General features: G+C 39.6%; 1 protein-coding gene across 2 annotated transcripts in view; it reads right to left on the bottom strand.

The window, feature by feature from the left end:
- Window positions 1-14,703, bottom strand: part of PLCE1 (phospholipase C epsilon 1) — a 447,646-nt gene that overhangs the window by 357,286 nt on the left and 75,657 nt on the right. The gene's annotated exons all lie outside the window — the stretch shown is intronic.

Here is a 14,703-nt window from a genome sequence, read left to right as displayed (position 1 = left end):
TCCCATGCAGCCACTCAGTTCCTGGTTCCTCTCCCGTGTCGCTGAGTAAGCAGCAGCCCAGGTTGACTCCTGTCGAGTTCTCTCCCCTGCGACGCAATCCGACATAATCTTTTATTTCTCTCATTCCATTTGATAGTCATTATGCTACAGGTGAACTTAGTTTCTCAGGTAGAATACTACCTCTTTTGGAAGAGAAAGCAAATGGAACACTGAAAAAACAAAAAACAAACAAACAAAAAACCCCACAAAACCTTATCTTTAGCAATCCAGAGAAAAGAAGAAAGGCAGTGAATATCAACACATTAATTTCTGTGCCGTATTGGTATGTACAAAGTCCTTCCCGAGGAGAGAAAAGGATCACCTCACTGAGTACAGTTGAAAGTGAAAGCTTCTCACACATAATTTTTACAGAAAATACAGTCTCTGGAACTGTCCCGAGGTTCCTTCTATTCTCTAGCACTCAAGAGTCTTGTTCATTCTGCATGGCTCTAGATTTTCTGGCATGGTGATAATTTTTAATTAGTTAAGAATATATTTAATTAAAAGCCCTTACTTATTTTCCAGTACCTGAACTAAATAAATGCTGAGAACACAGAGGTAATTAAGGGCCAGTATTTTCATCATAGATTTTATAATTTAATATTTCTTTTTTTTAATATTTATTTAATTCATTTATTCCATTTTGTTGCCCTTGTTGTTTTATTGTAGTTATTATTGTTGTTGTCGTTGTTGGATAGGACAGAGAGAAATGGAGAGAGGAGGGGGAGACAGAGAGGAGGAGAGAAAGATAGACACCTGCAGACCTGCTTCACCGCCTGTGAAGCGACTCCCCTGCAGGTGGGGAGCCAGGGTTCGAACTGGGATCCTTATGCTGGTCCTTGTGCTTTGCGCCACCTGCGCTTAATCCGCTGCGCTACAGCCCGACTCCCTAATTTAATATTTCTAAGGCAGCTATGATGCAGTTTAGTTCTATGACTAAAACCTGATCAAAATAAAAATAAAAGGTGAACTGTTTTTAATATACTGAACCAAAATTTCTGATAGGACAAAGGTAATGTCTTCTATCTAGAGTGGAAATAAAGGCAGCAACAGCATGAGGTTTTACACATAAGAAGGCCAAGAGAAGACTGGACACAAGTTTGGGTCTGCCACTGGAAAACAGGTCTTACGTTCATACCAATGGAAAGTGACCAAGGACAGTAGGTCAAATAGAGGGGGAAGAATACGTGTTATTACCTATCTAGTGAAATTCAAGAGATTGGGGCCAGACTTAAGGGTAACTAAAACCAAGATAAATAGATCTCAATGACTAGTACAGATAAAGTTCCATAATCTAAGACAGATAAAAGCAGAGATTGAGTGAGCACCCGGGGTGGGAAATATAAATATGGGAGTGGCAGCCAGATACAAGCTAACAGAAGACCTAATAGGTAGTTTCCTTCAGGAATGCCGATTGTGAAACAGAGGCCAGAACTAAACACAGAATGAGAAAAAGGCCTTTGGGTCATATACTAAGAAAGCAGCTACAGAACAAAATACTGGAAAGCTCTGCCCTATCACTTGCTCAGGGTTTTCTTGAGAAAGATCAGAAGTAGCAGAAACTGTGTTAGGTCATTCATTTCCTGTGATAGGAGAGCACTAAAGTCTCCTAAACCTTCAGCAAACATCACCATGTAGGAACCATTAACAAAAGTTCTCAGAGTTCTGAAGGCATTGATTTGCTCTTCACTAGATACAAGTTTTTCTAATTTTCAGATGAGAAAATGAAAGCTCAGAGAAGTAAAGCAGGTTACCCAAGATCACCCAACTAGAAAGTGAAGAAGTTAGAATATGAACCACAGGTCTACCAAATTTCAAGGTTTCTCCTTTCTCCTTTTAATCAACTGACCAGTACGCCTTACCATGAGTTGGTAATCAAGGAACACTTTTATAAAGATAACAAAGTGTGGTGTGCAGAAACAGAGGACAAGGAAGTACATAGAATGAGTTGATGACCATGAAGCTAAGGTTTATCAAAAGTCATCAAAACTAATGCTGAAGCTCCCAAGCTTGGCTCCTGCCAATCTCTCACAATCCTTAGCTTCCTATGCATTCCTAGCATCTAGTATTCTCTCAGCCTATTCACTGTGTACTGGGATTCTCCTAGACCTTTCTCTGCACATGCTACTCATTTCTGGAACACTCTTTCCTCCTCCTCCTCCTCCTCCTCCTCCTCCTCCTAGTCACCTCGGCCTAACCAATTACTATTCACCCTCCCCAAGTAAAATTAAATCTTACTGTCTTACAAAAGTCCTCACTGTCCATCTACTCCCCATATTATGTAGTATTTCCTTCACACATTATGACACTATTTTATTTAAGCAATGTATCTCCTCTGACTAAACAGCATGCTTCAAAAGAAGACCAAATCACTATTATTCCCAGTGGTGAGCCAACCCTAGTAGCTTGATAAATAACTATTGAGTGAAACAGTAACAGGAGAGACAAAACTTGCCAGTTGTTAAAAAAAAAAAAATCCTTAGGAAATATCAGTCATCCATCCATCCATCCATTAATTAATTCAGTTCACTCAATAGATACTGTGTTAGACTCTATTTTAGATGTTCAGTCTGGGATTATGAAAGTGGAATGTGATAATACTATGGCAAAGACCTCAGACAGATGGTATGATCGCTTATGAGAGCTAGGGAGAAGGTAGCAGGCCAATTAATTGTCTGCTGCCATCTCTGGATAACCCAAAAACTAAATATTCTCCTTCCCCACAAAGAGGGTGAGGCTTCCATGTGTGGCATGGGGACACAAGGGGCGACTACGATTTCTTTGGTTAGAAACAAAACTGTTGGGGGCTGGATGGTAGTGTACCCAGTTAAGTGCACATAGTACCTACCAAGAGCAAGAAACCAGATTCAAGGCCCTGCTCTCCACTTATAGCAGGGACAATTCATGAATGGTGGAGCAGGTCTGCAGGTGTCTATCTTTCTCTCATTCTAACTCCTCTCAATTTCTTTGTCCTATAAATAAAGAAATAAAGTAGAAAAAGAAAAAAAAAATGGCCGCTAGGAGCAGTGGATTTGTAGTGCTGGCACTGAGCCCAAGAGATGGAGGCAAAATAAATAAATAAATAAATAAATAGAAAGTAAACAAACAAAAACCTGCTGTACAGACTAGGACAGGAGGAAGAGTGGTGAATAAGGCAGATATATAGGATCTTTTCACATAAGGGCAGGTGTTCTGAAGGAAGCAGGCAGGAAGCCTGTGAGACCAGAGTCTGGGTGACACTGGAAGTTGAGGTGAAGCAGCAGGTGGGGAGGGGCCATAGGGTGGTGGGCGTGAAACCAGAATGAGAAAGCAGCAGAAAAAATGGTTGGTGGATGACATGAATAGATAAAAAGAAATGGGAACATCAGGGAAGAAGGATGCATAAGCAATCTGCCAGTAGAATTACATGCTTTTATGAAGTTCAAGAGCAGAGTAGATAATCCCATGATGGTTCATGTACTTTCCTGGAACCTGATGTGTTGCCAAGATTGACTATAGGCCAATATGGTCTAGAGAGTGGATTCAGAAAAAAATGCAACTGATGATGCAGATCAGTGGTCAAGAAATAATCAAGGCAGCATCTTCCCACAAAGGTGGATATGAACCCTCACTGTTGTCACCCTTAGACTTCTCAATCTTCCACTTGAGGATTGAAACTGTTGTCTTTGAAATCTGAAGTTAAGAGGCCAAGAGCTGTTAACTTTTGAATGCTTACTATATACCAAGCACTGTGTGCTTTATGAAGTGTTTTGTACATTGCTCACATCAGTCCTAGAAAGGAAAGAGAATCATTTGACAATGATTTGAGTACAAGAAATTAAGTGACTTCTCTAAGGTCAGCTCATTGAGTAGAAGAGTTGGGACACAAACTCAGGTCATTTAAGTTCAGAACCCACCCTCTTAACCAAATTACAGAAAATTGGTCATTAGCATCTTATCACATTAACCCTTAACTCTTAAAATTATCAGGTAGATACTACTATCCCGCTATTTTAAAATTAAGGAAACTCAGGCACAAAAGCATTAAGAATTTTTCCCAGGGCTGGGGAGATAGCACAAAGGTTAATGCAAAAGACTTTCATGCCTGAAGCTTTAGTCTCAGGTTCAATCCCCAGTACTACCATAAGCAGAGGTGAACAATGTCCAAGTAAAACAAACAAATACTTGACTGAAGGCTAGTAAAGGATGACACCTGAATTCAATCTTAGTAAGTCTGGTTTAGGAGTTTGCTATTAGGGGCCAGCCAGTGGCACACATGGGAGACCACACATATTCTCATATACTAGGAACCTAGTTCAAGCGCCCTTCCCCCACCTGCAGATGCAAAACTTCATAAACCATTAAGCAGTGATGCAGGTGTCTTTCTTCCTCTCTCCCTTTCTATCTCCTTTCCTGTCTCAATTTCTCTCTGTCCTATCAAATGAAAGAAAGAAATGAAAAAAGTTTGTTCTCCATCACTGCAACAACTCTTCACATGCATTTTTCCTCCAACAAGCATCACTGGAGGCAATAAAAAGAACGACTTGCATTTGAGTTTTCATTGTTTAACTATTATTTTATTATTTTATGTTATTTATTTATTATATTATTTATTTATATTATTTATTTATTATTTTATATTATTGTTTAACACTAGTTCAGCCAATGGTTTCATTTCTTAACTTGCCTGAACAACAAAAAAAAACAGAAAGTGGGGGGGGGCAGCTTTTTGATCAATAAAAGACCATTTCTTTTTTTTTAAATTTCTTTATTGGGAATTAATGGTTTACAGTAACAGTAAAATAAAATACAATAGTTTTTACATGTGTAACACTTCTCAGTTTTCCACATAACAATTCAACCCCTACTCGGTCCTCCTCTGTATTCCAGGACCTGAACCCCCACCCTCCACCCCAGAGTCTTTTACTTTGGTGTAATATACCAACTCCAATCCAAGTTCTGCTTTGTGTTTTCCCTTCTGTTCTTATTTTCAACTCCTGTCTGTGAGTGAGATCATTGCATATTCTTCCTTCTCTTTCTGGATGACCTCACTTAACATGATTTGTTCAGTCTCCATGCAAGATGGGGTGAAGAAGGTGAATTCACCATTTTTAACAGCTGACTAGTATTCCATTATGTATATATACCACAACTTACTCAGCCACTCATCTGTTGTTGGACACCTGGGTTGCTTCCAGGTTTTGGCTATTACAAACTGTGCTGCTATGAACATAAGGCATAAACAAATCTTATTGGATAATTGTGTTTGGTTTGTTGGGATATATCCCCAGGAGAGGAATTACAGGGCCATAGGGTAGATCCACTTCTAGAAAAAGCCATTTCTTAATGATACACACATCATAAGAAATCCAGCTACTATTCTGTGTGATGTTAATCATTCATTGCCTTCTATTTGTCTTGAATGCCTTTAGAGACTGTTCCTTAGAATACATTAACCCCATTACCAGATTTTTGGTGTTGATTTGCTATAGTCTTTTTCTGTTTCCATGAACTATTGTAATGCTACTAGTTATTGAATACTTCACTTAAGCCATTTTTTTCCTTTTTAATCTCTAATAATGGAGTTTCGTTTTTACTGGAAACCTATTATAATATTCTTATACAACTGGTTTCTCTAGCCTGTCTTGGAGAGAAACAAGTCTTGCAGAAGTTTTCTTAGAAACGGAAAAAAACCAAAACAGGTTTTACTTGTAGCTTGCCATGCTAAGCATCCAATGGTTTTGTCCCATGGCTTCCTCCACACTGACCCTTTGAGAGGCATGCTCCATGCCATTTCCTTAATCTCAACAAAGATACACACAAAAAAGTTCATAAAATTTGAAAAAGAACAGATAAAACTATTCATACTAGCATTCATACTAGTGTTAATATATCACCACTGCAATAAATATCCCATACTCTGCAATCAAAGAGTCCAGAAGTTCAATATAAATGCACTAATCCTTGTAATTTAAGAAAATTTAAGGCAAGCCACAAGAGCACTCATTCCTTCAAGGCACAGGGAAGTAAAGTCTTGACAAGCTCACAAAAACTAAGAAACAGATATTGAGGGCAAGTTAATCTCATTTCCCACGTTCTCCTTTTATTTTTACTTTTTTTTATTCTTTCTACATAATTTCCAACCAGTGTTATCAGCTGTAGGCCTCACCTAGTTTCACTACTATTAGTACCAATGAAAATAGTAAAAATAGGGGAGTCAGGCGGTAGCACAGTGGGTTAAGCACACATGGCGCAAAGCACAAGGACCAGTATAAGGATCCCAGTTCGAGCTCCCCACCTGCAGGTAGGGGTCACTTCACAAGTGGTGAAGCAGGTCTGCAGGTGTCTATCTTTCTCTCCCCTCTCTCTGTCTCCCCCTCCTCTTTCCATTTCTCTCTGTTCTATCCAACAACAACTACAGCCATGGAAACAATAATAAACAACAACAAGGGCAACAAAATGGGGAAAATGGCCTCCAGGAGCAGTGGATTTGTAGTGTAGGCACCTGAGCCTCAGCAATAACCCTGGAGGCAAAAAATATATATACAATGAAAATAGATAAGAAGAAAACAACACATCAAGAGCAAAAAGAGAATGCTAAGTGGGTGCTTGAATTACCTGTTTCATTTAATTGTAAGAAATAAAATGGAGGTTTAAAGAGTAAAAATGTCAAATGCTTTGAAGCACTGTAACAGACTCACCCTCACACAAGGTAGATGAGTTAAACCAAGTACAAAGGTAAAGGTATCTTCCCAGTGCAGCAGTTCTTGAGTAAACAAGATTAGCACCAAACATAAATATTTCTGATAAACGAAACAAATAGGTTAATTTTCTTGTCCTATTTCCCAATGTGCTCACCTGCCCTGCTTATTAGCTGGCTCCACTGGGTTGCCTCACTATGCCTACTACACATCTCAGTGTACCTAGTGAAAAAAAATAATTTTACATTTAAATCACTATTTCTACATATCTTCCCTATCACTACTAATGGCACTACTTCCTCTTGTGAGATCTCCACCCCATAATTGGTACTTAGTTCCTCCCCACCCCATACACCCCTAACAGTCCAGCCTTGTGAGTCACCAAGCTCTAAATCTCCTCACATGAGTCTAGTCATCAACCTGACACAGCCCCATCTCTGCCTTCTAAGTTACTGCTGCCAAGGCCTGCTGGTCTTTGCAGCATTTCTCCAGATCCATCCTATGTTATTAGTGTCTAAGCAATCGGTCTTAACCACAGCTTCATAATGTTAATTCTGTTCTCAGGAATTCCTGGGGTCTGTTCCCTAGCTCTACTGTCACTCAAGCTTTTCAACATTACCTTTTCACAAATCTAATGTTCATGCTTTCCACCATGACAGTGTCTGTTCAGCCAAACTTTTCTCCCTTTACCTTTCTTATTATCATACTCTGTTGGTTGTGGGGAAAAGTCTGCTGTTTGGGAAATCCAGGCCATCATCCCCATGAGGGTCTGAGAGGGTCGACCCTGAGCCCCCTCCGCACAGGAGGGATGGATGGTAGGCAGGTCCCCACTCAACCACATGGGTGGTGATGGAGAGTTTTTCCAGACCAGGAACCTTCCTGCACATACTTCCTCATACCTTTGAACAAAGGCCATAAGTTAACATATTTGGCCAACTGAAAACCACCACAAATATCCTGGCTCTGCTTAACTGTCCCCTTCCCCTGCTGCCCTGAGGTGCTAGTAATTCACCCTTAGAGAAAAGCCTGCCTTGCATGATGAGCTCATGACCAGACCTTATATGGTAACTTCCCAGTAAGGATCAAACACCTGATAGGTCAATATTTAACTCTGTATTGTGTGGATGGCTTAATGATTACATTAACCATTTCCTAACCCTTGGGTATATCTACCTGTTTGTATCCCCCAAATAAACGAGTTGCCTCTCTGAAGCTTCTCCCGGAGGCTGTGATTTCCCTCTGAGCACTCACCCTCGTCAGCAGGGTCCCCAGGACCCCCGGGGTGGCCCATCTCCCCCACCCCTTCCATGGTCAGACAATGCTCAGAGGAGAACCGACCCTCATAGTTGGTTCTTGTCATACAGGCACAGTGCATTCCTTATGTGCACAAAAGCTGTATGCTGACATATATATGTTGATACTATGGAACTACTAAAGAATTCATGAGGAAAGCTGCCCATGAATCAATTTTCTTCCAAGTTCCAGCAAATGACCAGCAATTTTTGTCTGGGTATGCTATTAGTCATTTTTTTCTTTAAATTTTGACAACACATATTTATGGTAAATATTTTCTGTATATCTTACAGAAAAATAAATAATAAATTCCATAATGTGAAAAGTGAGACATGTTAGTTCTGGATTTTTTTTTTTAATCTCCAGGGGTATGACTGAGGCTCAGTGCTGGCACTACATACAAATCTACTGTTCCTGGTAGCTTTTTTTTTTTTTTCTATTTTATTTGATAGGACAGAAAGAGACTGAGAGACAGGGGGAGATAAGGAGAGAGGGAGATAGACACCTAAAGATCTGCTTCACCATTCATTAAGTGTCCTCCCCACAGGTGGAGAACAGGGGATCAAACCTAGGTCCTTGAGCATGGTGATGTGTGTGCTCAACCAGGTGCACCACCACCTGGTCCCTTATCATGTTAATTCTTCAACCTTATTTTGCCAAGAAGGACTTAACATCTTAGATGACCTAGTTGATTTAGTTTAGGTCCCCTGAACTTCTTCAAGGTCTTGGCCCACGTTTTAGATGCCCCGCTGAACTAACTCTGTTAATGGAGGTGCGTAAACCAGCACTGACCACAGCACATTCATTCTGTGACCAAGGAAAAAGTCATCCACTAATTGAAACAAGTTATTTTTTAAATTTTTTTTCTTGCCTTGTAGGCTTTTATTTTTTAGTCTTTATTTATTTATTGGATAGAGACAGCCAGAAATCCGGAGGAGAGGAGGTGACAGATGCAGAGAGACAGAGAGACACCTGCAGCCTTGCTTCACCACTTGTGAAGCTTTCCCCCTGTGGGTGGGACCTGGGTCCTTGTGCATTGTAACATGTGCGCTGAACCAGCTGTGCCACCATCCGGCCCTGAAACAAGTTCTTTGCTAGTGAACTTTGCACAGGTTCAGGTATAGCCTGATTTTTCCAGAGCAGCACAGGGATGTTCATGTGGCACTTTACCATGTTAAAATAACATTTTAACATACAGTGGCAAGCACAAAGGAAAAAAAATTCACTCTCTACTTTAAAATGTTTCTGTCACTGTTAACTAGTAGGGTAGGTTTAGCTAGTAAAGCTTCTGTTCAGTTAGTAAAGCTTCTGTTGCAGACAGATGGAGACATAATTAATTGTACAATATTATACTTTGGTCTTAAGTTAACCTAGTCTACTGGCTTTCAAACTTCCTACCTGCAGAATATATTTAGTACTAAAGGCAAACAGCAGTGTATCTTTTCTTAATTTAAAGAAGTCATTTAATAGAAAGCATGAGAAGGAAATGAATTCTGCCAACAACCAGGGAACTTGGAAGGAGACTCCAAGCCCCTAAATGAGAAAGGCAGGCCTGGCCGACACCATGATTTCAGCCAGCTGAAAACCTGAAAATTCAGCCACGTCACACCAGATTTCTATTCTACAGAAACTGTGAGAAGATAAGTTGTTGAATGTCACCACACTTACGGAGATTTGCTTTTCAGTGACAGAAAACGTATATATATATATGATAAATAATCAAACGGCAGGAAAAGAGCCATGAGCAGAGTCAGACATAAAAGTATGCTGTCGGTGGTCCGGGAGGTGGTATAGTGGCTAAGGCATTGGACTCTCAAACATGAGGTCCCAAGTTCAGTCCCCGGCAGCACATGTACCAGACTAATGTCTGGTTCTTTCTCTCTCTCCTGTGTTTCTCATGAATAAAATAAAATAAAATAAAATAAAGGTATGCTGTCAATCCTTAGAGGAAAATGTGGTAACATATCAAGTCTTAAATAAGTATTTCTATACATTTTGACTCATTAGCTCCACCTCCAGGAATTTGCCCAAAAAGAAATGATTAGATTGACTGAAAGATGGACCAGAAGGTAGAGTAAAGGCCTTGCATGCATGAGGTCTTGAGTTTGAAGGCAGCACCAACTGTATTAGAGTGGTGCTGGGGTTTCTCTCTCTGTGTCTCTATCTCTCTCTTCCTAAAACAAAGAGATACAATGTTATTGCATATTTATCAAAGTATTAATAAATTCAAACATTATGGAAACAGTTCATTCACCAATTATTGTATAGCTACTTGTTGAAGGGTAGGTCAATGATTAAAACATTTTCCACTTTTCTTTTTCCAAAAAGTAATATTTTCCATGAAAATTATTTTTACATTAATGATCGTGATATAAAGTTATATGAAAAGCTATCCCTGGGGGCCGGGTGGTGGCACACTTGGATGAGTGCACATGTTACAAGGCACAAGAACCCAGGTTTGAGTCCCTGGTCCCCACCTGCAGGGGGAAAGCTTCATGAGTGGTGAAGCAGGGCTGCAGGTGTCTCTTCTCCTCTCTATCCCCCCTTCCCTCTTGATTTCTGGCTATCTCTATCCAATAAATAAATAAAGATAATAGGGTAGTCTGGCGGTAGCGCAGCGGGTTAAGCGCATGTGGCACAAAGTGCAAAGAACGGCGTGAGGATCCTGGTTCGAGTCCCCAGCTCCCCAACTGCAGGGGAGTAGCTTCACAGGCAGTGAAGCAGGTCTGCAGGTATCTATCTTTGTCTTCCCCTCTTCTCTCCATTTCTCTCTGTCCTATCCAACAACGACGACATCAACAACAATAACTACAACAACAATAAAAACAACAAGGGCAACAAAAAGGAAATAAATAAATATTTACTATATATATAAATAATTAAAAAATTAAAATAAAGGTGGTCACCTTAATTTCTGTGCCAACTATGGCCATGGGCCGGTCACTTAAAAAAAAAAAAAAGACCCAGAGACCCATCCTACTAGGGAAAGAGAGAGGCAGACTGGGAGTATGGACCGACCAGTCAACGCCCATGTTCAGCGGGAAAGCAATTACAGAAGCCAGACCTTCCACCTTCTGCAACCCAAAACGACCCTGGGTCCATTCTCCCAGAGGGATAGAGAATGGGAAAGCTAGTGGGAAGGGGACAGGATATAGAGATTGGGTGGTGGGAATTATGTGGAGTTGTACCCCTCCTACCCTATGGTTTTGTTAATTAATCCTTTCTTAAATAAAAAAAAAAAAGAAAAAAAATAGAAAAAAAAGAAAGAAAAAAAAGAAAATCTATCAGGGGGTGGGGTGGGTGGTGGCACATCTAGTACAGTAGACATGTTCCTCACCTACAGGGGGAAGCTTCAAGAGCAGTGAAGTAAGTGCATTAATTTTTTTTTAAAGGAGAAAATGGCTGGGAGGGGTGGTCTCCTCATGCAGGCACCAAGCCCTAGAGATACTGCTAGTGGCAGAAACAACAAAACAACAACAACCAAGAAAAACTAGCCCATAAAAACATTATGAAAAAAGGTGTAACCATTATGAAAAATTGGGAAGAATTTTTGGGACATTCCCTTGGTATAGCACTAATTATTAATCCCAATAGTAAACGTCTTCCTTTTGTAATAAAAACTTTCATATTCCTCTTTCTTCTGATTTTTCTTCTATTTTGAGGAATCTGGGTGGTTTCTCAAATTCAAAATCAAGAATCACCTACATTCCAACATTTCTTTTCTTTCTGTCTTTGTTAACTGCTTTATTAGGGAAGCCATTGTTTACAAGCCAGTTGTCACATGGCTATAGTTTCTCTCCAGGACAGGTGTCTGCACACCATTCCCATAACCAAGCCAGGTCTTCCTCTACTATTATGTATTGGGTTCTCAGTGTCCTCTCAATCTCTTCAACTACCTGTTCATGTTCTAGCATTGCTGCCACAGATCACATCTAGCCCAAGTTTCACTCCCTGTTTCTTGATCCCTTCAAGTTCTACCCAAGATGAGGCAAAGGAGATGCTTTCATTATTTAATTTTTTTTTTAATTTTTAAAATTAACATTAATTTTTAAAATTAAAAGAAGACGATGTTCCATCCTCCAAAGGGAGGCTGGACAACATACTCTATGCTACATGTGAGGAAGATGGGTCCTGATATTGGGGCAGCTGGGAACATTCCTATTCATGACCACAGAATGTGAGCTCAGAATTACAGGGATGCAGAGGTCACATAGGCTCCTAAGTTGAATATGAGCCCCAGATCAGATCAAATCAATGGGGTTTACAGTCAACAATATTTATACATATTCCCCATATTTGGGAACTACTCTCTTCCCTGATCCAGCTTTCTGGTCCTTTTCTCAGCCATGACATCATCTACCCAGACAATAACTTGGATCCACCTGCATATCAGATTTCAGGTTCAGGGGGAAAAGAAAAAAAAAAAGAAAAAGAAAGAAAAAAAAAAAACTAGTATAGCCCTTTGGAATATGACTAAGATATACCTAATAGCTATCTACAAAACAGAGACTCCCCAACTCTTCATCTGCACTATTCCAGCCTTTAAGTTCATGAATGGTCAACAATTTGGCTTTGTTTGTATGTTAACTCTCTTTTCAGCCACCAGGTTCCAGATGCTAGCATGATGCCAACCAGACTTCCCTGGACTGACGACCCCACCAGTGTGTCTGTCCTAGAGCTCCGCTTCCCCAGAGCCCCCACCCCACTAGGGAAAGAGAGAGGCAGGCTGGGAGTATGGATTGACCTGTCAACGCCCATGTTCAGTGGGGAAGCAATTACAGAAGCCACCTTCTGCATCCCACAATGACCTTGGGTCCATACTCCCAGAGGGTTAAAGAATAGGAAAGCTATCAAGGGAGGGTCTGGGATATGGAGTTCTGGTGGTGGGAACTGTGTGGAGTTGTTTCCCTCTTATCCTATGTTTTTGTCAATGTTTCCTCTTTATAACTAATAAATAACTTTATTATTATAGACATAGAGAAACTGAGAAGGGAAGGGGAGACAGAGAGGGAGAGAGACACAGAGATAGCTGCAGCCCTGCTTCACCACCCATGAAGCTTTCCCCCCGCAGGTGGGGACCAGGGGCTTGAACCTGGGTCCCTATGCACTGTAATGCATGCGCTTAACCAGGTTCGCCACTGCCTGGCCCTGATTTTATCATTTTTAATAGCTGAGTAATATTTTATTGTGTATATATACCTTCTAACCCTAGGTGCATTAAAGAAAAAAAACAACAACCCTGAAAGTATATAGCCAGTCAAAAACATGCACAATATTCACAGTAACATTATTCATAATTGTCACAAAGCAGAATCAATCCAATATTTGAATAAGAAAAAAGTGGTCAGTCCAGTGTAATTTTTACTGTTAAAAAAGGAATAGAGGAGTGAAATATGCCACAACTATGACAAACATTATGCTAGAAGAAAACAAAACAAAAACGGTCACAGAAGGTCACACAGTATATGATTTTATAGAACAAAAAGAGACAAAAAGTAGATCACTGCTTTTCTAATTTTTTAATTTTTATTTATTTATTTGAGCAAGGGGAGAGAGAAATGAACATGACTGCTAGTAATATGGAGTTTCTTTTTGGAGTGATGAAGATGTTCCCGAAACTGTTTACAATACTGATTGTATACAATTCGGTAAACATACTGAAAACAACTGAATTGGCCTTTTTTTTAAATAATTCTTTTTTTAAATTTATTTAAGAAAGGGGACATTAACAAAATCATAGGATGGGGGGGTACAATTCCACACAATTCCCGCCACCCAATCTCCATATCCCATCCCCTCCCCAATAGCTTTTGAATTGGCCATTTTAAGAGTGGCTTTTGTGCTATGTAAATAGTATCTTAGTAAAGCTGTTTAATTAAAAATCACTAAAGTATTAATGAGTTATCAAGCTAGATCATCTAGATAGTGAGCCTGTTTTGCCATGTGCACCATCCATGTTCAAGCCTAGCCACCACCACACTGGAGAAAGCTTTTTATGCTGTGGTATCTTTCTTTCTCTCTCTCTCTCTCTCTCCCAGTGTCTCTATATCTCTCCTTCTATCTGAGAAAGCTGGCTCAGAGAGTTTAATTCCTGGCAACAATAAAAAGAGAAGAACAACATCTGTGACATGACTCAAATCTTGTGGAAAAACATGAATAAATACTGGAAAGAAATTACCAAATATCCATAGTATTAATGTGGAGCAACAAAAGATTTTCTAAAGCAGCTTGGAAATAAAAGTTATTAACTGGTTATGTTCTACTGAAGTACCGAGGAAGATTCAATAAAAATACTCATTACTCCTTACATTTACTCTGATGGAGTAATTGTATTTGCATCTCCATTTTACAGGTGAGGAAACTAAGACTCAGAGATATTTTTTAACCTGCATAAATTATAAGAACAAGATAAAACTGTGATATATAAATATGAAAAAATATAATTCAAAAACAATATAACAAAAGAAATAAACATTTACCACAATGTAGGTAGTGTTTTTATTAATTTCTGTGTATAATTATTAGTTTACTTATAGTGTGATATTACCTTATTAAGTCCTTAGAAAAATCTTTCGGCACAGCACTAATTATTATTCCCATTACGACACTTCTTCCTTTCATAATGAAATGATTCATATTCTGCTTTCAGGACACAGTTTTCAAATTTCAACTCTTCAAAAGTGGCTAATGT

The sequence above is a fragment of the Erinaceus europaeus genome, chromosome 1 (assembly GCF_950295315.1).
Source record: "Erinaceus europaeus chromosome 1, mEriEur2.1, whole genome shotgun sequence".
NCBI classification, from domain to species: domain Eukaryota; kingdom Metazoa; phylum Chordata; class Mammalia; order Eulipotyphla; family Erinaceidae; genus Erinaceus; species Erinaceus europaeus.
The sequence above is the reverse complement of the archived record's forward strand: the minus strand, read 5'-3'. Positions and strand labels throughout refer to the sequence as shown.